Raw genomic sequence first — 20503 nt, forward strand, 5'->3', positions numbered from 1 at the left:
ACCTAGACCTAACATGCGTTATCCTAAAAAATATTGATCCAAACCAGGTTTAATGGACTGTTTCAGTGTGGTACCACACTACTACGTGAACCAAACCGGAAAAAACCCAGGATCTAGCCATCAAGTATGAGAAATATGCGGAAATATGAGCCTGATGAGGGCGAATCCCTGACCTATCCCAGACCTAACTTGCGTTATCCTCTAAAATATTGATCGAAATCAGGTTTAATTGACTGTTTCAGCGTGGTACCACATTACTACGTGATACAATCCAGAAACAGCCCAGGGTCTAGCCATGAAGTATGAGAAATATGCGAAAGTATGAGCCTGATGAGGGCAAATCCAAGACCTAACCCAAACCTAACATGCGTTATCCTCTAAAATATTTATCAAGACCAGGTTTAATTGAATGTTTCAGTGTGGTACCACATTACTACGTGAACCAAACCAGAAAAAACCCTGTATCTGTTCAACAAGTATGTGAAGAATGCTAAAGTATGAGTCTGATGAGTGAAAATCCCAGGGCTAACCTAGACCTAACATGCGTTATCCTCTAAAATATTGATCCAAACCAGGTTTAATGGACTGTTTCAGTGTGGTACCACTTTACTGCGTGATCCAAAGCAGAAGAAACCCTCGATCAGGTCAACATGTATGTTAAAACAGCGAAAGTATGACCCTGATGTGGGCAAATCCCAGGCCTAACCTAGACCTAACATGCGTTGTCCTCTAAGATATTGATGGAAACCAGGTTTAATTGACTGTTTCAGTGTTGCACTTCATTACTACGTGATCCAAACCAGTAAAAACCCAGGATCCGTTCAACAAGTATGTGAAGAATGCGAAAGTATGAGTGTGATGAGTGAAAAACCCCGGCCTAACCTAGACCTAACATGCGTTATCCTCAAAAATATTTATCGAAACCTCGTTTAATCGTCTGTTTCAGTGTGGTACCACACTACTACGTGACCCAATCCAGAAAAAACCCAGGATCTGTTCAACAAGTATGTGAAAAACGCGAAAGTATGAGCCTGATGAGGGAAAATCCCAGAACTATCTCAGACCTAACTTGCGTTATCCTCAAAAATATTGATCGAAACCAGGTTTAATGGACTGTTTCAGTGTGGTCACACATTACTACGTGATCCAAACCAGAAAAAACCCAGGATCCGTTCAACAAGTATGTGATGAACGCGAAAGTATGAGTCTGATGAGTGAAAATCACAGACCTAACCTAGACCTAACATGCGTTATCCTCTAAAATATTGATCCAAACCAGGTTTAATGGACTGTTTCAGTGTGGTACCACACTACTACGTGATCCAAACCAGAAAAAACCCAGGATCTGTTCAACAAGTATGTGAAAATCGCGAAAGTATGAGCCTGATGAGGGCAAATCCCAGACCTATCCAAAACCTAACTTGCGTTGTCCTCTAAGATATTGATGGAAACCAGGTTTAATCGACTGTTTCAGTGTTGTACTTCATTACTACGTGATGCAATCCAGAAAAAGCGCAGGATCTAGCCATCAAGTATGAGAAATATGCGAAAGAATGAGCCTGATGAGAGCAAATCCCAGACCTAACCTAGACCTAACATGAATTATTCTCCAAAATATTGATCGAAACCAGGTTTAATTGACTGTTTCAGTGTGGTACCCCATTGCTACGTGATCCAAACCAGAAAAGACCCAGGATCCGGTCAACAAGTATGTGAAGAATGCGAGAGGATGAGTCTGATGAGTGAAAATCCCAGGCCTAACCTAGACCTAACATGCGTTATCCTCAAAAATATTGATCGAAACCTGGTTTAATCGACTGTTTCAGTGTGGTACCACATTACTATGTGATCCAAAGCAGAAAAAGCCAGGGATCTGTTCAACAAGTATGTGAAGAACGCGAAAATATGAACCTGATGAGGGCAGATCCCAGGCCTAACCTAGGCCTAACATGCGTTATCTTCTAAAATATTGAGCGAAACCAGGTTTAATTGACTGTTTCAGTGTGGTACCACATTACTACGTGATCCAATCCAGAAATAGCCCAGGATCTAGCCATGAAGTATGAGAAATATGCGAAAGTATGAGCCTGATGAGGGCAAATCCTAGACCTAACCCAGACCTAACATACGTTGGCCTCTAAAATATTTATCAAGACCAGGTTTAATTGATTGTTTCAGTGTGGTCCCACATTACTACGTGATCCAAACCAGAAAAAACCCAGGATCCGTTCAACAAGTATGTGAAGAATGCGATTGTATGAGTCTGATGAGTGAAAATCCCAGGCCTAACCTAGACCTAACATGCGTTATCTTCAAAAATATTGATCGAAACCTGGTTTAATCGACTGTTTCAGTGTTGTACTTCATTACTACGTGATGCAATCCAGAAAAAGCCCAGGATCTAGCCATCAAGTATGAGAAATATGCGAAAGAATGAGCCTGATGAGAGCAAATCCCAGACCTAACCTAGACCTAACATGAATTATTCTCTAAAATATTGATGGAAACCAGGTTTAATTGACTGTATCAGTGTTGCACTTCATTACTACGTGATCCAAACCAGTAAAAATCCAGGATCCGTTCAACAAGTATGTGAAGAATGCGAAAGTATGAGTGTGATGAGTGAAAACCCCGGTCTAACCTAGACCTGACATGCGTTATCCTCAAAAATATTGATCGAAACCTGGTTTAATCGTCTGTTTCAGTGTGGTACCACATTACTATGTGATCCAAACCAGAAAATAACCCAGGATCTGTTCAACGAGTATGTGAAGTGTGCGAAAGTATGAGTCTGGTGAGGGCAAATCCCCGACCTATCCCAGACCTAACATGCGTTTTCATCTGTAATATTTATCAAGACCAGGTTTAATTGATTGTTTCTGTGTGGTCCCGCATTACTACGCGATCCAAACCAGAAAAAACCCAGGATCCGTTCAACAGGTATGTGAAGAATGCGAATGTACGAGTCTGATGAGTGAAAATCACTGACGTAACGTAGACCTAACATGCGTTATCCTCAAAAATAGTGATCGAAACCAGGTTTAATCGACTGTTTCAGTGTGGTACCACATTACTACGTGATCCAGACCAGAAAAAAACCCAGGACCTGTTCAACAAGTATGTGAAAATCGCGAAAGTATGAGCCTGATGAGGGCAAATCCCAGACCTATCCAAAACCTAACTTGCGTTGTCCTCTAAGATATTGATGGAAACCAGGTTTAATCGACTGTTTCAGTGTTGTACTTCATTACTACGTGATGCAATCCAGAAAAAGCGCAGGATCTAGCCATCAAGTATGAGAAATATGCGAAAGAATGAGCCTGATGAGAGCAAATCCCAGACCTAACCTAGACCTAACATGAATTATTCTCCAAAATATTGATCGAAACCAGGTTTAATTGACTGTTTCAGTGTGGTACCCCATTGCTACGTGATCCAAACCAGAAAAGACCCAGGATCCGGTCAACAAGTATGTGAAGAATGCGAGAGGATGAGTCTGATGAGTGAAAATCCCAGGCCTAACCTAGACCTAACATGCGTTATCCTCAAAAATATTGATCGAAACCTGGTTTAATCGACTGTTTCAGTGTGGTACCACATTACTATGTGATCCAAAGCAGAAAAAGCCAGGGATCTGTTCAACAAGTATGTGAAGAACGCGAAAATATGAACCTGATGAGGGCAGATCCCAGGCCTAACCTAGGCCTAACATGCGTTATCTTCTAAAATATTGAGCGAAACCAGGTTTAATTGACTGTTTCAGTGTGGTACCACATTACTACGTGATCCAATCCAGAAATAGCCCAGGATCTAGCCATGAAGTATGAGAAATATGCGAAAGTATGAGCCTGATGAGGGCAAATCCTAGACCTAACCCAGACCTAACATACGTTGGCCTCTAAAATATTTATCAAGACCAGGTTTAATTGATTGTTTCAGTGTGGTCCCACATTACTACGTGATCCAAACCAGAAAAAACCCAGGATCCGTTCAACAAGTATGTGAAGAATGCGATTGTATGAGTCTGATGAGTGAAAATCCCAGGCCTAACCTAGACCTAACATGCGTTATCTTCAAAAATATTGATCGAAACCTGGTTTAATCGACTGTTTCAGTGTTGTACTTCATTACTACGTGATGCAATCCAGAAAAAGCCCAGGATCTAGCCATCAAGTATGAGAAATATGCGAAAGAATGAGCCTGATGAGAGCAAATCCCAGACCTAACCTAGACCTAACATGAATTATTCTCTAAAATATTGATGGAAACCAGGTTTAATTGACTGTATCAGTGTTGCACTTCATTACTACGTGATCCAAACCAGTAAAAATCCAGGATCCGTTCAACAAGTATGTGAAGAATGCGAAAGTATGAGTGTGATGAGTGAAAACCCCGGTCTAACCTAGACCTGACATGCGTTATCCTCAAAAATATTGATCGAAACCTGGTTTAATCGTCTGTTTCAGTGTGGTACCACATTACTATGTGATCCAAACCAGAAAATAACCCAGGATCTGTTCAACGAGTATGTGAAGTGTGCGAAAGTATGAGTCTGGTGAGGGCAAATCCCCGACCTATCCCAGACCTAACATGCGTTTTCATCTGTAATATTTATCAAGACCAGGTTTAATTGATTGTTTCTGTGTGGTCCCGCATTACTACGCGATCCAAACCAGAAAAAACCCAGGATCCGTTCAACAGGTATGTGAAGAATGCGAATGTACGAGTCTGATGAGTGAAAATCACTGACGTAACGTAGACCTAACATGCGTTATCCTCAAAAATAGTGATCGAAACCAGGTTTAATCGACTGTTTCAGTGTGGTACCACATTACTACGTGATCCAGACCAGAAAAAAACCCAGGACCTGTTCAACAAGTATGTGAAAATCGCGAAAGTATGAGCCTGATGAGGGCAAATCCCAGACCTATCCAAAACCTAACTTGCGTTGTCCTCTAAGATATTGATGGAAACCAGGTTTAATCGACTGTTTCAGTGTTGTACTTCATTACTACGTGATGCAATCCAGAAAAAGCGCAGGATCTAGCCATCAAGTATGAGAAATATGCGAAAGAATGAGCCTGATGAGAGCAAATCCCAGACCTAACCTAGACCTAACATGAATTATTCTCCAAAATATTGATCGAAACCAGGTTTAATTGACTGTTTCAGTGTGGTACCCCATTGCTACGTGATCCAAACCAGAAAAGACCCAGGATCCGGTCAACAAGTATGTGAAGAATGCGAGAGGATGAGTCTGATGAGTGAAAATCCCAGGCCTAACCTAGACCTAACATGCGTTATCCTCAAAAATATTGATCGAAACCTGGTTTAATCGACTGTTTCAGTGTGGTACCACATTACTATGTGATCCAAAGCAGAAAAAGCCAGGGATCTGTTCAACAAGTATGTGAAGAACGCGAAAATATGAACCTGATGAGGGCAGATCCCAGGCCTAACCTAGGCCTAACATGCGTTATCTTCTAAAATATTGAGCGAAACCAGGTTTAATTGACTGTTTCAGTGTGGTACCACATTACTACGTGATCCAATCCAGAAATAGCCCAGGATCTAGCCATGAAGTATGAGAAATATGCGAAAGTATGAGCCTGATGAGGGCAAATCCTAGACCTAACCCAGACCTAACATACGTTGGCCTCTAAAATATTTATCAAGACCAGGTTTAATTGATTGTTTCAGTGTGGTCCCACATTACTACGTGATCCAAACCAGAAAAAACCCAGGATCCGTTCAACAAGTATGTGAAGAATGCGAAAGTATGAGTCTGATGAGTGAAAATCCCAGGCCTAACCTAGACCTAACATGCGTTTTCTTCAAAAATATTGATCGAAACCTGGTTTAATCGACTGTTTCAGTGTTGTACTTCATTACTACGTGATGCAATCCAGAAAAAGCCCAGGATCTAGCCATCAAGTATGAGAAATATGCGAAAGAATGAGCCTGATGAGAGCAAATCCCAGACCTAACCTAGACCTAACATGAATTATTCTCTAAAATATTGATGGAAACCAGGTTTAATTGACTGTATCAGTGTTGCACTTCATTACTACGTGATCCAAACCAGTAAAAATCCAGGATCCGTTCAACAAGTATGTGAAGAATGCGAAAGTATGAGTGTGATGAGTGAAAACCCCGGTCTAACCTAGACCTGACATGCGTTATCCTCAAAAATATTGATCGAAACCTGGTTTAATCGTCTGTTTCAGTGTGGTACCACATTACTATGTGATCCAAACCAGAAAATAACCCAGGATCTGTTCAACGAGTATGTGAAGTGTGCGAAAGTATGAGTCTGGTGAGGGCAAATCCCCGACCTATCCCAGACCTAACATGCGTTTTCATCTGTAATATTTATCAAGACCAGGTTTAATTGATTGTTTCTGTGTGGTCCCGCATTACTACGCGATCCAAACCAGAAAAAACCCAGGATCCGTTCAACAAGTATGTGAAGAATGCGAATGTACGAGTCTGATGAGTGAAAATCACTGACGTAACGTAGACCTAACATGCGTTATCCTCAAAAATAGTGATCGAAACCAGGTTTAATCGACTGTTTCAGTGTGGTACCACATTACTACGTGATCCAGACCAGAAAAAAACCCAGGACCTGTTCAACAAGTATGTGAAAAACGCGAAAGTATGAGCCTGATGACGGCAAATCCCAGACCCATCCCAGACCTAACTTGCGTTATCCTCAAAAATATTGATAGAAACCTGGTTTAATCGACTGTTTCAGTGTTGTTCTTCATTACTACGAGATCCAATCCAGAAATAGCCCAGGATCTAGCCATGAAGTATGAGAAATATGCGAAAGTATGAGCCTGACGAGGGGCAAATCCTAGACCTAACCCAGACCTAACATGCGTTATCCTCCCTAATATTTATCAAGACCAGGTTTAATTGATTGTTTCAGTGTGGTCCCACATTACTACGTGATCCAAACCAGAAAAAACCCAGGATCCGTTCAACAAGTATGTGAAGAATGCGAAAGTATGAGTCTGATGAGTGAAAATCCCAGGCCTAACCTAGGCCTAACATGCGTTATCCTCAAAAATATTGATCGAAACCAGGTTTAATCGATTGTTTCAGTGTGGTACCACATTACTATGTGATCCAAACCAGAAAATAACCCAGGATCTGTTCAACGAGTATGTGAAGTGTGCGAAAGTATGAGTCTGATGAGGGCAAATCCCAGACCTATCCCAGAGCTAACATGCGTTATCCTCTAAAATATTTATCAAAACCAGGTTTAATTGAATGTTTCAGTGTGGTACCACATTACTACGTGATTCTTACCAGTAAAAACCCAGGATCCGTTCTACAAGTATGTGAAGAATGCGAAAGTATGAGTCTGATGAGTGAAAATCCCCGGCCTAACCTAGACCTAACATGCGTTATCCTAAAAAATATTGATCCAAACCAGGTTTAATGGACTGTTTCAGTGTGGTACCACACTACTACGTGAACCAACCCGGAAAAAACCCAGGACCTTGCCATCAAGTATGAGAAATATGCGAAAGTATGAGCCTGATGAGGGCGAATCCCTGACCTATCCCAGACCTAACTTGCGTTATCCTCTAAAATATTGATCGAAATCAGGTTTAATTGACTGTTTCAGCGTGGTACCACATTACTACGTGATACAATCCAGAAACAGCCCAGGGTCTAGCCATGAAGTATGAGAAATATGCGAAAGTATGAGCCTGATGAGGGCAAATCCAAGACCTAACCCAAACCTAACATGCGTTATCCTCTAAAATATTTATCAAGACCAGGTTTAATTGAATGTTTCAGTGTGGTACCACATTACTACGTGAACCAAACCAGAAAAAACCCTGTATCTGTTCAACAAGTATGTGAAGAATGCTAAAGTATGAGTCTGATGAGTGAAAATCCCAGGGCTAACCTAGACCTAACATGCGTTATCCTCTAAAATATTGATCCAAACCAGGTTTAATGGACTGTTTCAGTGTGGTACCACTTTACTGCGTGATCCAAAGCAGAAGAAACCCTCGATCAGGTCAACATGTATGTTAAAACTGCGAAAGTATGACCCTGATGTGGGCAAATCCCAGGCCTAACCTAGACCTAACATGCGTTGTCCTCTAAGATATTGATGGAAACCAGGTTTAATTGACTGTTTCAGTGTTGCACTTCATTACTACGTGATCCAAACCAGTAAAAACCCAGGATCCGTTCAACAAGTATGTGAAGAATGCGAAAGTATGAGTGTGATGAGTGAAAAACCCCGGCCTAACCTAGACCTAACATGCGTTATCCTCAAAAATATTTATCGAAACCTCGTTTAATCGTCTGTTTCAGTGTGGTACCACATTACTATGTGATCCAAACCAGAAAATAACCCAGGATCTGTTCAACGAGTATGTGAAGTGTGCGAAAGTATGATTCTGATGAGGGCAAATCCCAGACCTATCCCAGACTTAACATGCGTTATCCTCTAAAATATTTATCAAGACCAGGTTTAATTGATTGTTTCAGTGTGGTCACACATTACTACGTGATCCAAACCAGAAAAAACCCAGGATCCGTTCAACAAGTATGTGATGAATGCGAAAGTATGAGTCTGATGAGTGAAAATCACAGACCTAACCTAGACCTAACATGCGTTATCCTCTAAAATATTGATCCAAACCAGGTTTAATGGACTGTTTCAGTGTGGTACCACACTACTACGTGATCCAAACCAGAAAAAACCCAGGATCTGTTCAACAAGTATGTGAAAATCGCGAAAGTATGAGCCTGATGAGGGCAAATCCCAGACCTATCCAAGACCTAACTTGCGTTGTCCTCTAAGATATTGATGGAAACCAGGTTTAATCGACTGTTTCAGTGTTGTACTTCATTACTACGTGATGCAATCCAGAAAAAGCGCAGGATCTAGCCATCAAGTATGAGAAATATGCGAAAGAATGAGCCTGATGAGAGCAAATCCCAGACCTAACCTAGACCTAACATGAATTATTCTCCAAAATATTGATCGAAACCAGGTTTAATTGACTGTTTCAGTGTGGTACCCCATTGCTACGTGATCCAAACCAGAAAAGACCCAGGATCCGGTCAACAAGTATGTGAAGAATGCGAAAGGATGAGTCTGATGAGTGAAAATCCCAGGCCTAACCTAGACCTAACATGCGTTATCCTCAAAAATATTGATCGAAACCTGGTTTAATCGACTGTTTCAGTGTGGTACCACATTACTATGTGATCCAAAGCAGAAAAAGCCAGGGATCTGTTCAACAAGTATGTGAAGAACGCGAAAATATGAACCTGATGAGGGCAGATCCCAGGCCTAACCTAGGCCTAACATGCGTTATCTTCTAAAATATTGAGCGAAACCAGGTTTAATTGACTGTTTCAGTGTGGTACCACATTACTATGTGATCCAAACCAGAAAATAACCCAGGATGTATTCAACGAGTATGTGAAGTGTGCGAAAGTATGAGTCCGATGAGGTCAAATCCCAGACCTATCCCAGACCTAACATGCGTTATCCTCTAAAATATTTATCAAGACCAGGTTTGTTTGAATGTTTCAGTGTGGTACCACACTACTACGTGATCCAAACCAGAAAAAACCCAGGATCTGTTCAACAAGTATGTGAAAATCGCGAAAGTATGAGCCTGATGAGGGCAAATCCCAGACCTATCCAAGACCTAACATGCGTTATCCTCTAAAATATTTATCAAGACCAGGTTTAATTGATTGTTTCAGTGTGGTCCCACATTACTACGTGATCCAAACCAGAAAAAACCCAGGATCCGTTCAACAAGTATGTGAAGAATGCGAAAGTATGAGTCTGATGAGTGAAAATCCCAGGCCTAACCTAGACCTAACATGCGTTATCTTCAAAAATATTGATCGAAACCTGGTTTAATCGACTGTTTCAGTGTGGTAGCACATTACTATGTGATCCAAACCAGAAAATAACCCAGGATGTATTCAACGAGTATGTGAAGTGTGCGAAAGTATGAGTCCGATGAGGTCAAATCCCAGACCTATCCCAGACCTAACATGCGTTATCCTCTAAAATATTTATCAAGACCAGGTTTGTTTGAATGTTTCAGTGTGGTACCACACTACTACGTGATCCAAACCAGAAAAAACCCAGGATCTGTTCAACAAGTATGTGAAAATCGCGAAAGTATGAGCCTGATGAGGGCAAATCCCAGACCTATCCAAGACCTAACATGCGTTATCTTCAAAAATATTGATCGAAACCTGGTTTAATCGACTGTTTCAGTGTTGTACTTCATTACTACGTGATGCAATCCAGAAAAAGCGCAGGATCTAGCCATCAAGTATGAGAAATATGCGAAAGAATGAGCCTGATGAGAGCAAATCCCAGACCTAACCTAGACCTAACATGAATTATTCTCCAAAATATTGATCGAAACCAGGTTTAATTGACTGTTTCAGTGTGGTACCCCATTGCTACGTGATCCAAACCAGAAAAGACCCAGGATCCGGTCAACAAGTATGTGAAGAATGCGAAAGGATGAGTCTGATGAGTGAAAATCCCAGGCCTAACCTAGACCTAACATGCGTTATCCTCAAAAATATTGATCGAAACCTGGTTTAATCGACTGTTTCAGTGTGGTACCACATTACTATGTGATCCAAAGCAGAAAAAGCTAGGGATCTGTTAAACAAGTATGTGAAGAACGCGAAAATATGAACCTGATGAGGGCAGATCCCAGGCCTAACCTAGGCCTAACATGCGTTATCTTCTAAAATATTGAGCGAAACCAGGTTTAATTGACTGTTTCAGTGTGGTACCACATTACTACGTGATCCAATCCAGAAATAGCCCAGGATCTAGCCATGAAGTATGAGAAATATGCGAAAGTATGAGCCTGATGAGGGCAAATCATAGACCTTATCCAAACCTAACATACGTTGGCCTCTAAAATATTTATCAAGACCAGGTTTAATTGATTGTTTCAGTGTGGTCCCACATTACTACGTGATCCAAACCAGAAAAAACCCAGGATCCGTTCAACAAGTATGTGAAGAATGCGAAAGTATGAGTCTGATGAGTGAAAATCCCAGGCCTAACCTAGACCTAACATGCGTTATCTTCAAAAATATTGATCGAAACCTGGTTTAATCGACTGTTTCAGTGTGGTACCACATTACTATGTGATCCAAACCAGAAAATAACCCAGGATGTATTCAACGAGTATGTGAAGTGTGCGAAAGTATGAGTCCGATGAGGTCAAATCCCAGACCTATCCCAGACCTAACATGCGTTATCCTCTAAAATATTTATCAAGACCATGTTTAATTGATTGTTTCAGTGTGGTTCCACATTACTGCGTGATCCAAACCAAAAAAAAACCCAGGATCCGTTCAACAAGTATGTGAAGAATGCGAAAGTATGAGTCTGATGAGTGAAAATCCCCGGACTAACCTAGACCTAACATGCGTTATCCTCAAAAATATTGATCGAAACCAGGTTTAATCGACTGTTTCAGTGTGGTACCACACTACTACGTGACCGAAACCGGAAAAAACCCAGGATCTGTTCAACAAGTATGTGAAAAACGCGAAGGTATGAGCCTGATGAGGGCAACTCCCAGACCTATCCCAGACCTAACTTGCGTTATCTTCTAAAATATTGAACGAAACCAGGTTTAATTGACTGTTTCAGCGTGGTACCTCATTACTACGTGATACAATCCAGAAACAGCCCAGGATCTAGCCATGAAGTATGAGAAATATGCGAAAGTATGAGCCTGATGAGGGCAAATCATAGACCTTATCCAAACCTAACATGCGTTATCCTCTAAAATATTTATCAAGACCAGATTTAGTTGAATGTTCCAGTGTGGTACCACATTACAACGTGAACCAAACTAGAAAAAACCCATGATCCGTGCAACAAGTATGCGAAGAATGCGAAAGTATGAGTCTGATGAGTGAAAATCCCAGGGCTAACCTAGACCTAACATGCGTTATCCTCTAAACTATTGATCCAAACAAGGTTTAATGGACTGTTTCAGTGTGGTACCACTCTACTACGTGATCCAAAGCAGAAAAAACCCTCGATCACGTCAACATGTATGTTAAACCTGCGAAAGTATGACCCTGATGAGGGTAAATCCCAGGCCTAACCTAGACCTAACATGCGTTGTCCTCTAAGATATTGATGGAAACCAGGTTTAATTGACTGCTTCAGTGTTGTACTTCATTACTACGTGATGAAATCCAGAAAAAGCCCAGGATCTAGCCATCAAGTATGAGAAATATGCGAAAGAATGAGCCTGATGAGAGCAAATCCCAGACCTAACCTAGACCTAACATGAATTATTCTCTAAAATATTGATCAAAACCAGGTTTAATTGACTGTTTCAATGTGGTACCACATTTCTACGTGATCCAATCCAGAAATAGCCCAGGATCCAGCCATGAAGTATGAGAAATATGCAAAAGTATGAGCCTGATGGGGGCAAATCCTAGACCTAACCCAGACCAAACATGCGTTATCCTCTAAAATATTTATCAAGACCAGGTTTAATTGATTGTTTCAGTGTGGTCCCACATTACTACGTGATCCAAACCAGAAAAAACCCAGGATCCGTTCAACAAGTATGTGAAGAATGCGAAAGTATGAGTCTGATGAGTGAAAATCCCAGGCCTAACATAGACCTAACATGCGTTATCCTCTAAAATATTTATCAAGACCAGGTTTAATTGATTGTTTCAGTGTGGTCCCACATTACTACGTGATCCAAACCAGAAAAACCCAGGATCCGTTCAACAAGTATGTGAAGAATGCGAAAGTATGAGTCTGATGAGTGAAAATCCCCGGCCTAACCTAGACCTAACATGCGTTATCCTCAAAAATATTGATCGAAACCAGGTTTAATCGACTGTTTCAGTGTGGTACCACTTTACTGCGTGATCCAAAGCAGAAAAAACACTCGATCAGGTCAACATGTATGTTAAAACTGCGAAAGTATGACCCTGATGTGGGCAAATCCCAGGCCTAACCTAGACCTAACATGCGCTGTCCTCTAAAATATTGATGGAAACCAGGTTTAATTGACTGTTTCAGTGTTGCACTTCATTACTACGTGATCCAAACCAGTAAAAACCCAGGATCCGTTCAACAAGTATGTGAAGAATGTGAAAGTATGAGTGTGATGAGTGAAAATCCCCGGCCTAACCTAGACCTAACATGCGTTATCCTCGAAAATATTTATCAAGACCAGGTTTAATTGATTGTTTCAATGTGGTCCCACATTACTACGTGACCCAAACCAGAAAAACCCAGGATCCGTTCAGCAAGCATGTGAAGAATGCGAAAGTATGAGTCTGATGAGTGAAAATCCCAGACCTATCCCAGACCTAACATGCGTTATCCTCTAAAATATTTATCAAGACCAGGTTTAATTGAATGTTTCAGTGTGGTACCACATTACTACGTGAACCAACCCAGAAAAAACCCTGTATCTGTTCAAGAAGTATGTGAAGAATGAGAAAGTATGAGTCTGATGAGTGAAAATCCCAGACCTATCCCAGACCTAACATGCGTTATCCTCTAAAATATTTATCAAGACCAGGTTTAATTGAATGTTTCAGTGTTGTACCACATTACTACCTGAACCAAACCAGAAAAAACCCTGTATCTGTTCTACAAGTATGTGAAGAATGCGAAAGTATGAGTCTGATGAATGAAAATCCCAGGGCTAACCTAGACCTAACAAGCGTTATCCTCTAAAATATTGATCCAAACCAGGTTTAATGGACTGTTTCAGTGTGGTACCACTTTACTGCGTGATCTAAAGCAGAAAAAACCGTCGATCAGGTCAACATGTATGTTAAAACTGCGAAAGTATGACCCTGATGTAGGCAAATCCCAGGCCTAACCTAGACCTAACATGCGTTGTCCTCTAAAATATTGATGGAGAGCAGGTTCAATTGACTGTTTCAGTGTTGCACTTCATTAGTACGTGATCCAAACCAGTAAAAACCCAGGATCCGTTCAACAAGTATGTGAAGAATGCGAAAGTATGAGTGTGATGAGTGAAAAACCCCGGCCTAACCTAGACCTAACATGCGTTATCCTCGAAAATATTGATCGAAACCTGGTTTAATCGTCTCTTTCAGTGTGGTACCACATTACTATGTGATCCAAACCAGAAAATAACCCAGGATCTGTTCAACGAGTATGTGAAGTGTGCGAAAGTATGAGTCTGATGAGGGCAAATCCCAGACCTATCCCAGACCTAACATGCATTATCCTGTATAATATTTATCAAGACCAGGTTTAATTGATTGTTTCAGTGTGGTCCCACATTACTACGTGATACAATCCAGAAACAGCCCAGGATCTAGCCATGAAGTATGAGAAATATGCGAAAGTATGAGCCTGATGAGGGCAAATCCTAGACCTAACCCAAACCTAACATGCGTTATCCTCTAAAATATTTTTCAAGACCAGGTTTAATTGAATGTATCAGTGTGGTACCACATTACTACGTGATCCAAACCAGTAAAAACCCAGGATCCGTTCAACAAGTATGTGGAGAATGCGAAAGTATGAGTTTGATGAGTGAAAATCCTCGGCCTAACCTAGACCTAACATGCGTTATCCTCAAAAATATTGATCGAAACCAGGTTTAATCGACTGTTTCAGTGTGGTACCACTTTACTGCGTGATCCAAAGCAGAAAAAACCCTCGATCAGGTCAACATGTATGTTAAAACTGCGAAAGTATGACCCTGATGAGGGCAACTCCCAGACCTATCCCAGACCTAACTTGCGTTATCTTCTAAAATATTGAAGGAAACCAGGTTTAATTGACTGTTTCAGCGTGGTACCTCATTACTACGTGATACAATCCAGAAACAGCCCAGGATCTAGCCATGAAGTATGAGAAATATGCGAAAGTATGAGCCTGATGAGGGCAAATCATAGACCTAATCCAAACCTAACATGCGTTATTCTCTAAAATATTTATCAAGACCAGGTTTAATTGAATGCTTCAGTGTGGTACCACATTACAACGTGAACCAAACTAGAAAAAACCCTGTATCTGTTCAACAAGTATGTGAAGAATGCGAAAGTATGAGTCTGATGAATGAAAATCCCAGGGCTAACCTAGACCTAACAAGCGTTATCCTCTAAAATATTGATCCAAACCAGGTTCAATTGACTGTTTCAGTGTTGCACTTCATTACTACGTGATCCAAACCAGTAAAAACCCAGGATCCGTTCAACAAGTATGTGAAGAATGCGAAAGTATGAGTGTGATGAGTGAAAAACCCCGGCCTAAGCTAGACCTAACATGCGTTATCCTCAAAAATATTGATCGAAACCTGGTTTAATCGTCTGTTTCAGTGTGGTACCACATTACTATGTGATCCAAACAAGAAAATAACCCAGGATCTGTTCAACGAGTATGTGAAGTTTGCGAAAGTATGAGTCTGATGAGGGCAAATCCCAGACCTATCCCAGACCTAACATGCATTATCCTCTATAATATTTATCAAGACCAGGTTTAATTGAATGTTTCAGTGTGGTACCACATTACTACGTAATCCAAACCAGTAAAAACCCAGGATCCGTTCAACAAGTATGTGGAGAATGCGAAAGTATGAGTTTGATGAGTGAAAATCCTCGGCCTAACCTAGACCTAACATGCGTTATCCTCAAAAATATTGATCGAAACCTGGCTTAATCGACTGTTTCAGTGTGGTACCACATTACTGCGTGATCCAAACCAGTAAAAACCCAGGATCTGTTCAACGAGTATGTGAAGTGTGCGAAAGTATGAGTCTGATGAGGGCAAATCCCAGACCTATCCCAGACCTAACATGCATTATCCTCTATAATATTTATCAAGACCAGGTTTAATTGATTGTTTCAGTGTGGTCCCACATTACTACGTGATCCAAACCAGTAAAAACCCGGGATCCGTTCAACATGTATGTGAAGAATGCGAAAGTATGAGTCTGATGAGTGAAAATCCCCGGCCTAACCTAGACCTAACATGCGTTATCCTCAAAAATATTGATCGAAACCAGGTTTAATCGACTGTTTCAGTGTAGTACCACTTTACTGCGTGATCCAAAGCAGAAAAAACCCTCGATCAGGTCAACATGTATGTTAAAACTGCAAAAGTATGACCCTGATGAGGGTAAATCCCAGGCCTAACCTAGACCTAACATGCGTTGTCCTCTAAAATATTGATGGAAACCAGGTTTAATTGACTGTTTCAGTGTTGTACTTCATTACTACGAGATGAAATCCAGAAAAAGCCCAGGATCTAGCCATCAAGTATGAGAAATATGCGAAAGAATGAGCCTGATGAGAGCAAATCCCAGACCTAACCTAGACCTAACATGAATTATTCTCTAAAATATTGATCAAATCCGGGTTTAATTGACTGTTTCAATGTGGAACCACATTTCTACGTGATCCAATCCAGAAATAGCCCATGATCCAGCCATGAAGTATGAGAAATATGCGAAAGTATGAGCCTGATGGGGGCAAATCCTAGACCTAACCCAGACCTAACATGCGTTATCCTCTAAAATATTTATCAAGACCAGGTTTAATTGAATGTTTCAGTGTGGTACCACATTACTACGCGATCCAAACCAGTAAAAACCCAGGATCCGTTCAACAAGTATGTGAAGAATGCGAAAGTATGAGTCTGATGAGTGAAAATCCTCGGCCTAACCTAGACCTAACATGCGTTATCCACAAAAATATTGATCGAAACCAGGTTTAATCGACTGTTTCAGTGTGGTACCACATTACTACGTGATCCAAAGCAGAAAAAACTCTCGATCAGGTCAACATGCATGTTAAAACTGCGAAAGTATGACCCTGATGAGGGCAAATCCCAGGCCTAACCTGGACCTAACATGCGTTATCTCCTAAAATATTGAGCGAAACCAGGTTTAATTGACTGTTTCAGTGTGGTACCACATTACTACGTGATCCAATCCAGAAAAAACCCAGGATCCGTTCAACAAGTATGTGAAGAATGCGAAAGTATGAGTCTGAAGAGTGAAAATCCCAGACCTAACCTAGACCTAACATACGTTATCCTCTAAGATATTGATCCAAACCAGGTTTAATGGACTGTTTCAGTGTGGTACCACACTACTACGTGATCCAAACCAGAAAAAACCCAGGATCTGTTCAACAAGTATGTGAAAAACGCGAAAGTATGAGTCTGATGAGTGAAAATCCCAGGCCTATCCCAGACCTAACTTGCGTTATCCTCAAAAATATTGATCGAAACCTGGTTTAATCGTCTGTTTCAGTGTGGTACCACATTACTACGTGATCCAATCCGGAAATAGCCCAGGATGTAGCCATGAAATATGAGAAATATGCGAAAGTATGAGTCTGATGAGGGCAAATCCCAGACCTATCCCAGACCTAACATGCATTATCCTCTATAATATTTATCAAGACCAGGTTTAGTTGAATGTTTCAGTGTGGTACCACATTACTACGTAATCCAAACCAGTAAAAACCCAGGATCCGTTCAACAAGTATGTGGAGAATGCGAAAGTATGAGTTTGATGAGTGAAAATCCTCGGCCTAACCTAGACCTAACATGCGTTATCCTCAAAAATATTGATCGAAACCTGGCTTAATCGACTGTTTCAGTGTGGTACCACATTACTACGTGATCCAAACCAGTAAAAACCCAGGATCTGTTCAACGAGTATGTGAAGTGTGCGAAAGTATGAGTCTGATGAGGGCAAATCCCAGACCTATCCCAGACCTAACATGCATTATCCTCTATAATATTTATCAAGACCAGGTTTAATTGATTGTTTCAGTGTGGTCCCACATTACTACGTGATCCAAACCAGTAAAAACCCGGGATCCGTTCAACAAGTATGTGAAGAATGCGAAAGTATGAGTCTGATGAGTGAAAATCCCCGGCCTAACCTAGACCTAACATGCGTTATCCTCAAAAATATTGATCGAAACCAGGTTTAATCGACTGTTTCAGTGTAGTACCACTTTACTGCGTGATCCAAAGCAGAAAAAACCCCCGATCAGGTCAACATGTATGTTAAAACTGCGAAAGTATGACCCTGATGAGGGTAAATCCCAGGCCTAACCTAGACCTAACATGCGTTGTCCTCTAAAATATTGATGGAAACCAGGTTTAATTGACTGTTTCAGTGTTGTACTTCATTACTACGTGATGAAATCCAGAAAAAGCCCAGGATCTAGCCATCAAGTATGAGAAATATGCGAAAGAATGAGCCTGATGAGAGCAAATCCCAGACCTAACCTAGACCTAACATGAATTATTCTCTAAAATATTGATCAAATCCGGGTTTAATTGACTGTTTCAATGTGGTACCACATTTCTACGTGATCCAATCCAGAAATAGCCCATGATCCAGCCATGAAGTATGAGAAATATGCGAAAGTATGGGCCCGATGGGGGCAAATCCTAGACCTAACCCAGACCTAACATGCGTTATCCTCAAAAATATTTATCAAGACCAGGTTTAATTGAATGTTTCAGTGTGGTACCACATTACTACGCGATCCAAACCAGTAAAAACCCAGGATCCGTTCAACAAGTATGTGAAGAATGCGAAAGTATGAGTCTGATGAGTGATAATCCTCGGCCTAACCTAGACCTAACATGCGTTATCCTCAAAAATATTGATCGAAACCAGGTTTAATCGACTGTTTCAGTGTGGTACCACATTACTACGTGATCCAATCCAGAAAAAACCCAGGATCCGTTCAACAAGTATGTGAAGAATGCGAAAGTATGAGTCTGAAGAGTGAAAATCCCAGACCTAACCTAGACCTAACATACGTTATCCTCTAAGATATTGATCCAAACCAGGTTTAATGGACTGTTTCAGTGTGGTACCACACTACTACGTGATCCAAACCAGAAAAAACCCAGGATCTGTTCAACAAGTATGTGAAAAACGCGAAAGTATGAGCCTGATGAGGGCATATCCCAGACCTATCCCAGACCTAACTTGCGTTGTCCACTAAGATATTGATGGAAACCAGGTTTAATTGACTGTTTCATTGTTGTACTTCGTTACTACGTGATGCAATCCAGAAATAGCCCAGGAACTAGCCATCAAGTATGAGAAATATGCGGAAGAATGAGCCTGATGAGGGAAAATCCTAGACCTAACCAAACGTAACATGCGTTATCCTCTATAATATTTATCAAGACCAGGTTTAATTGAATGTTTCAGTGTGGTACCACATTACTACGTGATCCAAACCAGTAAAAACCCAGGATCCGTTCAACAAGTATGTGGAGAATGCGAATGTATGAGTTTGATCAGTGAAAATCCTCGGCCTAACCTAGACCTAACATGCGTTATCCTCAAAAATATTGATCGAAACCTGGTTTAATCGACTGTTTCAGTGTGGTACCACATTACTACGTGATCCAAACCAGTAAAAACCCAGGATCTGTTCAACGAGTATGTGAAGTGTGCGAAAGTATGAGTCTGATGAGGGCAAATCCCAGACCTATCCCAGACCTAACATGCATTATCCTCTATGATATTTATCAAGACCAGGTTTAATTGATTGTTTCAGTGTGGTCCCACATTACTACGTGATCCAAACCAGTCAAAACCCGGGATCCGTTCAACAAGTATGTGAAGAATGCGAAAGTATGAGTCTGATGAGTGAAAATCCCCGGCCTAACCTAGACCTAACATGCGTTATCCTCCAAAATATTGATCGAAACCATGTTTAATCGCCTGTTTCAGTGTGGTACCACTTTACTGCGTGATGCAAAGCAGAAAAAACCCTCGATCAGGTCAACATGTATGTTAAAACTGCGAAAGTATGACCCTGATGTGGGCAAATCCCAGGCCTAACCTAGACCTAACATGCGCTGTCCTCTAAAATATTGATGGAAACCAGGTTTAATTGACTGTTTCAGTGTTGCACTTCATTACTACGTGATCCAAACCAGTAAAAACCCAGGATCCGTTCGACAAGTATGTGAAGAATGTGAAAGTATGAGTGTGATGAGTGAAAATCCCCGGCCTAACCTAGACCTAACATGCGTTATCCTCGAAAATATTGATCGAAACCTGGTTTAATCGTCTCTTTCAGTGTGGTACCACATTACTATGTGATCCAAACAAGAAAATAACCCAGGATCTGTTCCACGAGTATGTGAAGTGTGCGAAAGTATGAGTCTGATGAGGGCAAATCCCAGACCTATCCCAGGCCTAACATGCATTATCCTCTATAATATTTATCAAGACCAGGTTTAATCGACTGTTTCAGTGTGGTACCACATTACTACGTGATCCAATCCAGAAAAAACCCAGGATCCGTTCAACAAGTATGTGAAGAATGCGAAAGTATGAGTCTGAAGAGTGAAAATCCCAGACCTAACCTAGACCTAACATACGTTATCCTCTAAGATATTGATCCAAACCAGGTTTAATGGACTGTTTCAGTGTGGTACCAC

Source organism: Colletes latitarsis, chromosome 3 (assembly GCF_051014445.1).
Source record: "Colletes latitarsis isolate SP2378_abdomen chromosome 3, iyColLati1, whole genome shotgun sequence".
NCBI lineage: Eukaryota > Metazoa > Arthropoda > Insecta > Hymenoptera > Colletidae > Colletes > Colletes latitarsis.